Below are 15320 nucleotides of genomic sequence, written 5' to 3' on the forward strand. Positions count from 1 at the left end.
ACTCAGTGATCACTGAATTTTAACTATCCCATCCATAATGAGCTATGCTGCATAGATTGCAGTATAAAAGGCCCGAACAGCTTCTTACACTAGAGCAGTGATAAGGAATACATTGCCGGGTTTTATGTTTTTTTTTATGAAATCCCCCCCCCCCAAACACAAAAGGTATAAAAACCTATAGTCCTTAGTACCATGCGTGGGTTGAAGGTTGAGAAGGCAAAAGAAGATACCTGTTGACGTTAGACTTGAATTTCTGTAGTTTGTAATTTTCAGAAAATGTGTGTGAAGGGAGGTTGTTCCAGAAAATGGAAGTCGAAGAAGTAAATGAGAAAGAAGCTGAAGAGTTGGTTCTATGAGTTTAAAGTAGGACATTAAAAGGATGTTGACTGGTTGTGGCATGTGTCTGGACTGGTTTGGAAGAGAGAGGAGGAATTATAGAAGCCAATTCAGAAGAACAGTCTCATGGAAGTATCTATAGAAAAGGCAGGCAGCAGAAACAGAACGTCTGTGAGAGACAGAGTGGAGAGACTTTGTAAGAGATGGGTCATGAATTAACATAACTGCCCTCTTTTGAATGGAGTCTAGAAGTCTGAGAGAAGTTATGGGAGCACCACCCGAGATGTGGGAACGATATTCCGTGGTAGGGCAGAGTTGAGATTTGTATTGGGTGAATAGCTGTTTAGAAGAAAAATAACACAGAGAACAAAAAAACCCAGGTTTTTAGATGCAAAGGAAGCAATATTTGTGATGATGTGCTTTTGCTGAGAGAGAGAGAGATTAAAGGTCAAGGTAATCCCTAATAGAGATATGTGATCTTGTTTAGAAATCTGAGTGTTCTTTGAAGATAAGCATGGGAGAAGAAGAAGAATCCTTTTTGTGAGATATGACAGAACTGAGGTTTAGAAGGATTGTAATTAACTAGTTAATCTTTACCCCAATAGAGAATTACCTGCAGATAAGCATTTAAGGAATTAGCAGTGGATTTCATGAAGTTGAAGCTGTTTATGAAGGGCAAGGTCTCTCAAGCTGTAAGGTGGAATGCAATGAACTATCATCGGCAAAAAGCTATGGATAGGATTTCCAATCAGTGAGCAGTCAGAGAGAAAACTGGACACCCAGTTGCAAAAAACAGTTTATTGAAATGATTCATCAGGCAGTGGATGCCATTTTGGTAACTCAGCCAGATTCTTTCAGAAAAACTTCTGTGTCAGTTAGTATCCCAGTGGCATATTAATTACTTAATTTCTACTGAATGCAGTAGAATCCTGTTGAATTGACTCCGTGTGATGACTGGTACTTTTTTTCCTCCTTCAACCCTGGTTGGAGATCCAATGTCACAGCTACCTTTTCGTGCCACTGTGTTTTGCAGGCTACTCATTGGAAAACAGGTTTCATCTTGGTTATACATCATTCAGACCTTCCATTCAATTCAGATTTGTTTATTAAGTTTCTGAAGCTGAGCTCTCTCTCTCTCTCACTCTGAAACCACACCATTTGTTCTAGATCAGGGAATGGCAAATGGATGATCACAAAGCATGTTTTGATCAATTGTGATGCACAGAAATGAAAATATATTAATATATCAGTAGTAATGATAAAAAGATTTGGCAGTTTAAAACTAAGAATAGTTTGCAAATTATAATTATCACCTCTGAATCTATCCTACTTGAAACTCTTGACTGATCATTTTGTTATTTATTGTCTGCCTTACTCCACGCCCCCCCCCCCAAAATCTTGGCCAAGAAAACAAATGTTCAGAGTTTATTCAGTCAGAATCAAGAGTTACTCAACCCTTTCAATACATTTATATTGTGAAAGGGTTGATGCATAATATGGAATGTTCAGTAATCTATTAGTCATTATCAAAATCTTGAATATACACACTCAGTGATCACTGAATTATGACTACCCCATCCATAATGAGCTGTGCTGCATAGATTGCAGTATAAAAAGCCCGAACAGCTTCTTACGCTAGAGCAGTGATAATTTGCATTTGGTTATCAAAGTGATAAAGTATCAGTTGTGGGGCGATTGTGAGAGCTCTTGAGTCAGGTGATTTCATATCAGAAACAGCATGTCGGTTGCTCATGAGCCACCGTGGTTAAGGTGTACAAAGAATAGTGTTGAATATGTCAAACCAGGACCATGCTGGGCCATTTTAGTACCTGAGGCAAGAATGAAAAATTGCATCCTCTCCTAAAATATTTAAAAAAAAAATAAAATAAAATAATTAAAGAAAATATGACTTCTTTAAAATATATTTCTGGTACACATTTTAATAAAGATAAAAGGATGACAAAAAATAAAATAAAAACTGTTTAAAGTGATTTTTCTTCTCATAAGCAGTATTTATTATAAATATATTATTAGCCATATGGTGCAAGGAAGCCTGAGGTTTATGCTGCACCAGCCAAAAAAAAAATTCCCAAGTTACCCTGAGAGAGAGAGAGAGAGAGAGAGAAGTAGAAAGGAATCACCAAGAAAGAGAAGAATGATGATATCTTGCTCAGGACCGTGGGTGTGCCAAGCCGATACTCACCAGATGTGAGCCCCTGGGGTTAGGCATCATTCATTTCAAAAATTATTTAATCTTTCTTTTGGCGCCACTTTCAGCTTTTAACCTGAGGCAGGGGCCTCGTTTGCCTCACCCTCAGCATGGCTCTGGGTCAAATCATCTCTGAGTGATAGAACTGTAAAGGATTACGCAAGGTGGATTTTCTTGGTGAGTGAAGGGTGTAACATGTTGTGCAGGCTCAATGGCAAGTCACTGTGCTACAGTTGATATCGCAATACAATATGGAGAATGCAAGAATAATATCCCAAATGACAATACGACATACACTCAGATGTATGGGGTTCCATAGCAGGTAACCAAAGAGACCCTCTCCTCACTGTTGATATCATCGTCATTGGTTAATGCTGTGGTATCAACAACATACTGGTCGGGCAATGGAGGGCTGGAAATGAGTGTGCTGGTTGGATGAGTACAAATACATGGTGCAACACACCGAGGGATTCGTTCATGCATGGTACCCACTATCCAGGCAGGTGGTAGTGGTTGCTTAATATGGGGCATGTTCAGGGGTGTGCTGGTAAATTTTTAACAACCGGCTTTCTAAAAGAAAGTAGGAGTACTGGTAATTTTAATTGCAGCCGCTGCCTCTAGGTGGCACCACATGTCACCAATGATCATTTTGTGCGGATGAAGTCTTCGAGCACGTGACTCGCCTCTCCCGGACCCTGGTGTGTTTTCATCGCAATGATGGCACTGGCTGCTTTCCATGATCCTTTGCGCAACCATGTGACTTTCTGTTCCATGCTCCGATGTTTTTTTTTTTGCAAATGGATGCTTCCCATAATCCTTTGTGCAGGCTGGACTCCATTATTATTATTATTTTTTTATTTTAAATTTTGCTGCTGGATGGCGGTACATGTTTTTTCATCAAAATGATTTGATTTGGTGGGATTCAAATTGAGGTCTATGGGCACGCACCCAAACAAGGAATATTATGTGAAATTATAAAGTTTTGAAATTAATTTCAATGACATGAATTTTCAAATTCTAAGCAGAAATTAAAAGTTAAATGAATTTCCAGACTGTTGTTAAAGTTCGAAAATAAATACCCAGGTCTGAAAATTATAAGGCAAACATTATAATTTCCAAGCTGTAATTATAATGTTCTTATTATTCTTGTTAATATTCAAAAATCTTCATTAAACACACAGTTTTAACAAATGCAAGTTTTATTTGAATACTAAAGAGGCAATATCAATGTGCACAGATCTTTACTAATAATAAAGTTTTCAATTCATATAACAGACCATTTTGAGGACAGTTCATTCTTTTTTTCATTTCATGTATAAAGTCTTCAATTATTGTTCGAGAAAGTATTCATAACTTATTTGCAGTATGGCAAAATTTTTGAATTCCACCTCATAGCACCGAAGTAATTGTGATGTCATTAAAGATGGATACCTCCTCTAGTAACACCTATGACTGCTTTTCAACAGATACTTTCTCTCTCCTAATTCTCTAACAGGGTGCTTACAGTAGTGTCCTGTTGATCTGCCCACTCTTCACCGGTGCTACTTCTCGGTATGTGGGATAGGTGGTCAGATAAGTTTTACGAGTACCACGAAGTTGTACAATGGTAATCCCTTTAGCTCTCTTAATTCGTGCTTGAGTCTGCATGCGTAGCACACTAGTATTGTCACCATCCTCCCCACACCAGGTGGAAAAAGCCCTGGTTTGAATCCCGTCGATGACACGAGGAACTTTAATGGACTTTTTTTCACTCCATGGCTGAGTTAGTTGGTTTCAAGCATAGATAGCAAGGTTTTTTTCATCCAGCAGCAAACAGGCAAATCGACCAGAGAACACATGCAATTTACAGACAAAATTAATATACAGCCACTCCCCAGCTTACGTAAGGGTTGGGTTCCACGGAACATTACGTAAGTTGGAATTTCCCAAAATGCTTATTCAGCACTCACAAATTTGATTGAAGCAAAAAAGAAATGTTTGACGAACATGTAAGTAGAATTATTTATTCAATTTTTTTTTCATGCACAGAAAAAATTACAAAATTACAAAAATTTCAAAATTATAAAATTACAAAGAGAGAGAGAGGAGACAGGCATAACGTCAGCAAGTTTTATCTTTCGAGCATTGTTGCCAGAATAGCACGCCACTGTGGAAATTGAGGGCTGTGTGGAGATTTAGAAGTGATACTTTCTGTTCTTTCTGTATATTTTGGTGCCTAAAACTGTAGTGATTTTATATATAGTAAGATTTAGAAAATTAATTTTAGTATCGATTTCTACTTCGAGGGTAAATTTGAGTCTCTCATCTAATTTATCGGGTACAGAATTAACACAACATGTTCAATCTTATAATCATAATCCATGCATCGATTTGGCTATTACAGTAGTTAAACTGAATTCCAATTATAAAATTCTTCAAAATGATGCTCTCATCATTGAGTGGTTTAAGTGCCACACATCGTTCAACATATTAAACATGAAGGTCCCAATCAACTTCTCCCCTATTTGAAATTTAGCATGTATAAAGTTTCCACGTGCACTGAAATGCATTTAGGGATCTTAACCAGTATATAACATACTTCGCGTATTCTTCTCTTCCCACTATAGCTAACTGAGGACGGTTTCGAAAGTCGCTCGTGCATGGCTATTAGCTTTTATCTCACTTTTATTTTATTTTAATAAATGATTTTAATAAGACAACTATAGAATGGAATGTGCACTTTCCTTTCTTAGGCAAATTTTAACATTTTTAAAGCTCATAATTTAGTAAATTTTTAATTTTTTAAAATTCATAATTATTTAAAATTACGAATAGCTACTAATCGGAATTTAAAAGTTTTATTTTATAACTACTATGTACCTCTTATAAGTTTCATCAAACCAAGCGGATTACTATGAAGTGAGTGCTGTTAATTAAGCTACGCTATACCTATGATTGTTACATCACAGCACATAAGGATTCCTTAATATATCATCGGTGATTTAGTAAATGTTAAAAGTTACAAAAACATCTCTGATGTTGATGACTTTTAATGATTCTATGAGATCTGTATTCATGTCTTATTTTTTTTACAAAATTGAACTCAAAAGAGAACTTATCCATTATATTTTTTTTACAAAATTGAATTCAAAAGAGAACTTATCCATGCTATCTCTTTAGACATTCTAGAATTGCTTTGATCCATAGGCTGGATCAAGAATGTGACATTCGGTGGTAAAAACTTTCCTTTTATATTTCCTTAGCCATTTATCATTCTTATCTTACAAATAAATATAATTTCATGCACCTTTTTTTCCTTTTCTTTTCTTTTTTTTTTTTTTTTTTTTTTTGCACGTTTCATTTTCTTCACAATAAGAAAATGAAGAAAGAGAAAGACTATTGTTATTACAGTTCACAACCAACTACATTACTGAAATTGCAACTGCTGGTCAACTGACAGATTACAAATTAAACAAAGTCTGTTTGTGAGACTGAAATGAGGCACAATGTAATTTACAGAATATCTCAACAAGGTTTCATTATTTGTGTTAAAGCACAAAATAAAAAAAAAAAAATATATATATATATATTTTTTTTATTATGTTTAGCATTGTGCGAACTCTGTAAAAATATTTCTGTGTATTATGTTTAGCATTGTAGTAACTCTTTGTAAAAATATGAACCTTGCTTTAACACAGGCTTGCTACAATATAAATGTTAAATCACATACTGGCAGATACTCTGTAATATTCAAATAGTGCCTTGCAGTATGTGGGTGTTAAATAGTTTTCTTAAAACACCCAAGTTTCTTGGTAGCTACGAAGGCTGTATGTTGCAGCACTCATTCATAATCTGTGTGCAGTGAATCTTCACAGTAATTTGGAATGAGTATAACAGGAAGGAAAGACGGATGATAAAGCAGTTGTTGGCTTCATTTAATCCCAGATGTGTGTGTGTGTGTGTGTGTGTGTGTGTGTGTGTGTGTGTGTGTGTGTGTGTGTGTGTGTGTGTGTGTGTGTGTGTGTGTGTGTGTGTGTGAGAGATATCCCATCTTTGACATTTATGAAAGGTCAACAACGTCTATGTCCACTGCTCAGATCCACTGTTTATTCCATCCTCCCCAGCAGTTCACTGTACAGTCTGATTAGTTAATAAAAAACCTTAAAGGATGAAGGAGAAAATGAGACAATATACCATATTTTGAGCCTTCTGGGAAAAAAGCTATACCATATAACTAATAAAAATATTCAAATATGATTTGTGATATTTCTGCTCTATTGTAGTTAGGTGAGTACTAATGTGCAAGGATTCAATAAAAATAATAAAAAAAAGTATAATATAATATTTATTTGTCATCATTAATTACAATTTGCATAATTGAACTTGTGAATGCTTTTAAAATCTTTATAAAATTCTCCCACAATAAATAAAAATGAAAAATATATGAAGCAAAATTAAAATATTATGAAGCAAGAGAGAAAAAGAACAAAAATTGTTGATTCCACAAAAACCAGAGTAGAAAATAAACTACATATTTTGAATTACCAAGTTTTCATCTTGATAGCCTAGGATTTATCATTTTGCAATAAACTCATGAAATACACTTCCATTAGAAATTTAACTAAATAATTAATAACCGATATATTATATATAACAGTAGTGCAGTTGTTTCATATTATACGTCATCGACTTCTTTAGAAATTAATTTTCACAATTATGAAGGAGTTGGAACTAGTCACATTTTTTTGGGTACCAGCAAGATTTAAACTACTTAGTTAATGCAGTGGTCTTAATGGTATCAGCAGAAATCTCGAGTACCACTATTCTGGCTCTGCCTTCAAATAAAAAAAAAAAAAAAAACCCTCCCATTTCATTCCACCATTCGGTCCAAATGTCTGTCCAGCTCAGCCTTAAATTTATTTAGGCTAATGGCTTCCACAACAAAAGATGGACTTTTGTTGTGGAAGGCAAATTTCCGCACACCTATTCTACAACTGTCTTTCCTCAATTTGAAACTGTGCCCCCTCAGGTTCTTAGTCTGAGCAGGACGAAGAATCCCATCAGCATTCAGCTTTCTCAACCCATAGCATTCAGCTTACTCAACTCATAGCATTCAGCATGCTCAACCAATAGCATTCAGCTTGCTCAACCAAGGCCTTATACACCACAATCAGATCACCTCGCAGGTGCCTACGCTCCAGGCATTGCAATTTGCAGTACTTAAGCCTTTCTTGGTAAGAGCACTGCTTTCGTCCCCTCACCAATTTTGTTGCCCTTCTTTGTACTCGTTCTAGCAACTCTACATCCTTCATAAAATGAGGCCTCCAGACCTGTACACAGTACTCTAGGTGTGGCCTGACCATTGTCTTGTATAGTGGGATTATCACCTCACTGTCCCTGCTAGCAAAATTCCTATATATCATTGACAAGACTCCATTACCTGGCAGCCCATCTGCAACTCTCAGCAAACTTCATATTTGGCTGCACAATTACTCCCAGGTCTTTTTCACTTTCCACTTCCCTGACTGTAGTACGACCCAGTTGGTATGTTTCTCTTCGATTATTGCTTCACATATGCAGTATTTTGCATTTATCAATGTTAAACTCCAGTTGCCACTTCACAGCCTATCTTCCCAACTTATTTGATTCAGTTGGAGTAGCATTCTGTCATTACTGTCATTAACAACAATTCCAACATTTGTATCATCTGCAAACTTAGACATTAAACCTAATATACCTTCATCAATACGATTGATAAATATAGAAAACAACAATGGGCCTAACACCGAACCTTGGGGAACTCCACTAATAACATTTGTCCACGAAGAGCAGTGTCCATTGATTACCATCTCTGTTGTCTCCCACTCAACCATCCCTTTATCAATTGTAGCAACTTACCCTTGATGCCATACCTCTCCAATTTTTAGAGAAGTTTTCCATGTACAACAGTATCAAAAGCTTTCCTGAAATCCAAGTATATAATCTCAAAATTATTTTTGGCATTCAGTTCCTTTGTGACCACATCATAGTGAGCAATCAAATTGGTCAGACAAGACCTCCCTTTAACAAACCCATGCTGTGTCCTAACTATTACTGCAGTCTTGTCTAGATGATCCTGCAATGCTTCTTTAACCAGTGATTCCATTATTTTTCCCAGAACACAAGTTAAACTAACAGGTCTGTAGTTACTTGTGTCACCTTTTGAACCTCCTTTGTGAATTGGTGATTTATTTGCACACCTCCAGTCCAGGGGACCTCACCTGAGTCCAAGGAAGCTCTCATAATTATGGCTAAGGGTTTGCTTACTTTCTTTGCTGCCTTCTTTATTTTAACTAGATAGATCCTATCCACCCCAGGTGCCCTCCTTATGTTTAACTTCAACAATTTCTCCTCCACTTTGCTCTCAGGTATTACAAAATCACTTAGCTCCCTGTTAGCCTTTGATAAACTTCTGGCACTCCCCCCATTGAATAACTCCTCACGTGTGAATGTAGAAGCAAAATTCTCATTCAGTTTATCAGTTACCTGAGCACCATCAATAGTCAACCCAACTATGTTAAGTGGTCCAATCTGATTTATCCCCTTCCTTCTAGAGTTTACATAAGTAAAGAACTCCTTGCTGTTTTTCTTTGCATCCTTTGCCAAAGATTTCTCATGATCCTTGATACTTTATATGCATCCCATACATTCTTCTTCTCTGCCACTAGCCTCATTAATTCATCTGACATCCATTTAGGCCTAAACCTCGAACAGTATTTCTTAGTTGGAATGAAAAGCTTAGTAGCCTCCACCAAAATTAGTCCCTGAAGGCTTCCCATTTAGAATTCACTGTTGGTAACATCATCAGTTGATCCCACTGTACAGAATTTAAAAATGGTCTGAGACCTCTGTAGTCACCTTTACGAAAGCAAAAGCCCTTCCCTTTAGCCTTGATGGTAGCTATATCTTTAAATAATTCCCACATCAATACATTGTGATCACTCTTGACCAGTTGTGCCTTTTTCTGTAGATTTTCAATGCATGAAGAATCTACTATAATCAGATCAAGAGTATTACTCCCTCTGGTTGCCTCTCGAACATGTTGCTGTAGAAAACAGTCATCCGATAAATAATCCGCAAGAGCCTTGCTAGTGTGCGAGTGATCAACTCACAAGTTCCAGTCAATATCTGGAAAGTAAAAATAGTAGTAGTAGTGGTATGTGATGCAAGAAAGCAAGTGTATGAGCTTATGCAGCATCAGCCAAAAAAAAAAAAAAAAAAAAATCACACCATTCCCTCCAAATGCCTGTACAGTTCCTCTTTAAATTTATTTAACCTATCAACTTCCACAACGACTGATGGAAATTTGCTCCAGCAATTAACCACCCCCTGGCTAAAGGTAAATTTCCGGACATCTATTCTACATCTGTCTTTTCTTAATTTGAATTTATGCCCCCTTAGGTTCGTGATCTGAACAAGTGGAAGGATCCCATCAGAATTCAGCGTCCTCAACCCATTCAAGGCCTTATACACCTCAGTCAGATCACTGCGCAGGTGCCTAGTCTCCAGCCACTGCAATTTGAAGAACTTAAGCCTCTCTTGATAAGAGGATCCCTTCATTCCCCTCACCAATCTTGTTGCCCTTCTCTGTACATGCTCAAGTAAATCTACATCCTTCCTAAAATGAGGCCTCCAGACCTGTACGCAGTACTCAAGGCGTGGCCTGATCATTGCCTTATACAGAGAGACAATCATCTCCTTTTCCCTGCTAGCAAAATTCCTATATATTATTGACAAAATCACATGACCTGCCCTGGCAGCCAGTCTGCATTGCTCAGAAAAATTCATATCTGATTGCACAATCACTCCCAAGCCTTTTTCATTTTCTACTACCTTACGTGTAGTACTACACAGTTGGTACATTTCTCTGGGGTTACTTCTACCCATATGCACTTTACATTTGTCAAGGTTAAACTTCAGTTGCCACTTCTTAGCCCATCTGCCCAAATTATATAGATCATGTTGCAGTAGCAGACTGCCATTACTGTCATTAACAACCCTGCCAACCTTTGTATCATCTGAAAACTTTGACACTAAGCCTGATATACCTTCATCAATACCATTGATAAATATACAAAACAACAGAGGACCCAACACCCAACCCTGTGGGACTCCACTAATAACATTAGTCCACGAAGAGCAGCACCTATTAATTTCCACCCTCTGTCTACTCCCACTCAACCATCCTTTTATCCATTGTAGCAACTTACCCTTAATACCATTCTGCTCCAATTTGTACAATAGTCTTCCATGCACAACAGTGTCAAAAGCTTTCCTGAAATCCAAATATATGATATCAAAATTATTTTTTGCATACAGTTCCTTTGTAACCACGTCATAATATCCTATCAAATTTGTGAGACAAGACTTTCCCTTAACAAATCCATGCTGTGTCTGAATTGTTGCTGCAGTCTTGTCTAGATGATCCTGCAATGCATCTTTAACCAGTGACTCCATTATTTTACCCAGAACAGAAGTTAAACTAACAGGTCTGTAATTACTCATGTCGCTCTTTGATCCCCCTTTGTGAATTGGGGATACATTTGCACATCTACAGTCTGTGGGGACCTCCCCTGAGTTCAAGGTTGCTCTCATAATTATGGCTAAGGGTTTGCTTAGTTGCTTTGCCGCCTCCTTTCATATATAACTGGATACATCCCATCTACCCCAGGTGCCTTTCTTAGGTTTAACTTCAACAATTTCTCCTCCACTTTGTTCTCAGTTATTACAAAATCATTAAGCACCCTGCTACAATTTGAAAATCTTCTGCCATTTTGTGTGAATGTACAAATGTAGATACAAAATACTCATTCAGTTTGTTTGCTATCTGAGCAGGATCATCAACAGTCGAACCATCAATATCAAGTGGACCAATCAGATTCATCCCCTTCCTTTTAGAGTTTATATAAGTAAAGGAATTCTTGCTGTTTTTCTTAGCATCTTTTGCCAAAGATTTCTCGTAATCTGCCTTCACCTGCCTAACCTCCTGTGTGACCTGATTACAGACTAGCTTATATCTGCCATAGGCTTCTGAGTCGCTTGATAATTTATATGCATCCCATGCATTTTTTCTTCTCTGTCCCGAGTCTTATTAGTTCATTTGCTAACCATTTAGGCCTAAACCTTGAACAATATATTTCTTAATAGGTATGAAACTTTTAATAGCATCCACGATTAATTCCTTGAATGCTTCCAACTTAGAAATTACTGTTGGTAACATCGTCAGTTGATCTCACTGTACAGAATTTAAAAACTGTCTGAGACCATTGTACTCACCTTTACGGAAGCAAGTACCCTTTCCTTTACCCCCTGATGGTAATTATATCTTTAAGTAAATCCCACATTAGTACACTGTGATCACTGCCACCTAGTGGTTCCTTTATCTGTAAATTCTTAATACATGTATGATCACTGCTGATAACCAGTTCAAGAGAATTACCCTCTCTGGTTGCCTCTTGAACATGCTGCTGTAAAAAACATCATCCAATAAATCCATAAAAGTCTTACTAGTGTGTGAGTGACCAACCCACGAGTTCCAGTCAATATCTGGGAAGTTAAAATCCCCCATTATAAGACATTCTGATTTACTAGCCTACTCTATTTCTCTGTACTATTGTTCATTTTACTCATTCGAGTCATTAGGCCTATAACACACTACTCTTATTTTTGCTTTTACAGTGCTTATGTCACACCAAAATGACTCAACAGTGCACTGTTCATGTAGCCCCAAGGGTTCACACTGGTGAGTATGGGCTTGGCACACCCAGGGTCCTGAGCTGGATATCATCATTCTTCTCTTCTTGATGATTCCTTCTCTCTCTCTCTCTCTCTCTCTCTCTCTCTCTCTCTCTCTCAGGGTAACTCGGAAATTTTTTTTTTTTTGGCTGGTGCAGCATAAGCCTCAGGCTTCCTTGCACCATATGGCTAATAATAATAATAATAAAATAACATTTTTGTGATATAATTTTTTTTGACAGTTTAATCTGCTCTTAGAAAATGAGACAAATAGCTGAATAGCAGATTAACTGGTGAATAACTAAATAACAGATTAACTGGTGAATAACTAAATAGCAGATTAACTGGTGAATAAATAAATAGCAGATTAACCTTTTGGTGATGCATTGCCAACTGTACACAGTTAATGTACTAATTGCATTACCCACTAGTTCCAAATGTGTGTTTGAAAGCAGTGCAATACAAGGTCAATTAGTTGTTGAGGAAAAGTTTATTCTGCAATTCAAGGCTCCATTTGTCATGCCCTGCTTAGATTACCATGATCATATTACCACAGTCATAGTAGTGATAAGGGAATGTCATTTTGACCATTCCGAGAGAACTATTTATGTAATGTGCAGAATATTCATCTGCAAAGAGTAGTTTCAATTACTAGATGATTTATTTTTCTTGCATGTCTTTTCTGGTACACAGATTTTGAAAACATTTTAAAAACCCAGTCACTCCGGGGACAGGTATAAGGTATGTTTGTGTCAGACGGCACCTGGGATTTCTCCCATCTCCACGTGTGTTTGCTGTATCGAGGACAGTGCACTGTCAAGCCAGAGACTTGAAAGTGTGTGGGCCATGTCTGTGCAGTGTGATGTGTTGTGCCCATTGTTTGTCCGGCTTATTGGCCGCCAGGCTCCTAGTGGGGCCCGATGTTGCCCATACCTCACCACATGGAGGCTAGCCGGCCGTGTCCAGTATCACAACAAGTTGCTCTAGCAGGACCCTTCCACCTAGTTTCCTGGGATTTCAGTGGCTAGGACCCAAAAAATAAATAAAATAAATAAAATTTCACGCATTTCACGTTAATGCTTAATTTTTTTTTTTTTTTTTTATTTGGTAGTTGTTGGCGCATCGGCTTCTGTGGCCATATTGCACCTCCCAAGGTTTTTGCAGTACTTTGATCCAAGCCCGAGGCGGGAATCGAACCCGCGACCTTTGGGTTGCCGGGTAGCCCGGGTAGCCGAGTGGGTAACCCGGGTAGCCCGGGTTACCCACTCGGCTAGCCCGGTCGGCTTAATGCTTAATGAGATTGCTGTTAGGAAATCGTTGGTTGGAGTTGAACACTAGAGAGAGGTGTTAAAAGGCCTAATAAGTCTGGCAAAATTTTGATGTTATTAAATTTAGACGTGTGAAGCTATACGCTAGGTAAAAGATAATAGTGGGAGGGAGTGGAGGCTGAAGACTGGGGGGGGGTTCAAGTAGGAGTAAGGGGTCGATATTTTAGGTATTTTAGCTCGGTCATTAATTTAACGGTTTTGTCCTGTATTTTGATTAGCAGCGGTCTCATTGGGGCAAGGTGCCCTTTTAGCAAGATGGATTGAGTTTTGATCGGTCATATTTGTAGACGATGTAGCTTGATCCACTGTTGCAGAACAATCAGGGCCTTGTTGGCAGCAGTTTCAATCTGCACCCTAGAGTTTCCAGCTATGAGCAAGGTGAGATTGTCCACAAAGGCCTGTGCTCGGACATCCCCCAGATCCATGGCCAGAAATTCATCTAGCACATGGTTCCAGAGGAGAGGTCCAAACCCAGAGTCTTGCCGGCAACCCCTATGTATTTGTCATTCAAGTTTGGCAATGGGTGTCTTAACGACAATTCTTTTGTTTGAGGGGTAGCTTTTGATTCAAGAATATAGGTTTTGGGGCAGTTTCACCCTCCTCAGCAAGGACGGAACTGCCCCAAAAAGGACGCTCGGCCACCGAAGAGTGTCGAACACCCCAGCGAAATCAACTGAGATAAGCAGCAAATATTTGTTCCGACAGTTTTGAAGTGCCAGAGCAATGTTTTCTAGTGCATCTGTTGTGCTTCTTTGTGCCCCGAAACCATATTGGTTTGGCGCTGGAAGTTGTGCCAAGTTGTAATACTTTTCTATTCTTTCTCGGAGGAGTTGCTCAAAGACCTTGCTCAACACTGAGAGCAAGGCAATGGGTTGATATGACTCCAGTAGGTGCGGTGGTTTGCTGGGGTTTTTAATTAGAAGCTTAATAACAGCTTTCTTCCAATCTATTGGGAATTGTCCCGTAGCCAAACTGTGATTATAGAGGTTTAGTGAAAGGTCCGGAGCAAACTCGACTACTTTTTTGCAATTTCAGGTTCAATCATGTCTTCTCCAGGCATTTTTCTATTTCTCAGTTTTCTGATGGCTAGGTGCAAGTCCTGCATTGTGAAGGGTGCCTCATGGCCAGTAGTGCTGTACTCATCATTGTCACTGCAGTTTTTCCTGTTCAGGGGTATGTTGGTCTTTTGGGGGAGTGAATATGGCGTCCAAAATGGTACCAACCGTGTCTCTCCAGTTGGTGGTCATATGTGCTTGGGGGGTGTCCTCACCGAGGTAACAACCTCACCCCCATGGCATCTTATTCGTTGTAATCTGGTGCCCCATGGATCCTGGTTTCCCACCAAGGAGACAAGATGCTCGCAGGATAGCTTCTTCCACTGCCTGATCATTGCAGTGTAGGCGTTTCTTGTCTCTCAATATTGCTGCTTAAACATTTCAACATCCTGAGGGGGGGGCCCTGTGCCCTGTTCGCCTTGCCCGCTGGAAGGCTCGTCTTCTCCTTTGCATTCTGTTGCATAGAGCATCTAACTGTCTCGACCACCACGACACCACTTCCGGTTTCGGGTTTTTCTTTTTTATGGTTTGGTTGGCCGCATTTATAATCTGGGGACAGATAAAGTGCAAAGCGTGTTTGGTGTCGAGCGGCACCAGGGGTTTCCCCCATCTCCGCGTTGCTTGCATTGTGATGGGTGT

The 15320-nt window shown here is 38.6% G+C and overlaps 1 protein-coding gene across 1 annotated transcript in view; it reads left to right on the top strand.

Annotated features, from left to right (window-relative positions):
* Nucleotides 1–15320, top strand: part of LOC150091174 (uncharacterized) — a 234173-nt gene that overhangs the window by 88961 nt on the left and 129892 nt on the right. The gene's annotated exons all lie outside the window — the stretch shown is intronic.

This window comes from Mastigoproctus giganteus, chromosome 1 (assembly GCF_048544385.1).
Source record: "Mastigoproctus giganteus isolate SK-2022 chromosome 1, ASM4854438v1, whole genome shotgun sequence".
Taxonomy (NCBI): Eukaryota; Metazoa; Arthropoda; class Arachnida; order Uropygi; family Thelyphonidae; genus Mastigoproctus; species Mastigoproctus giganteus.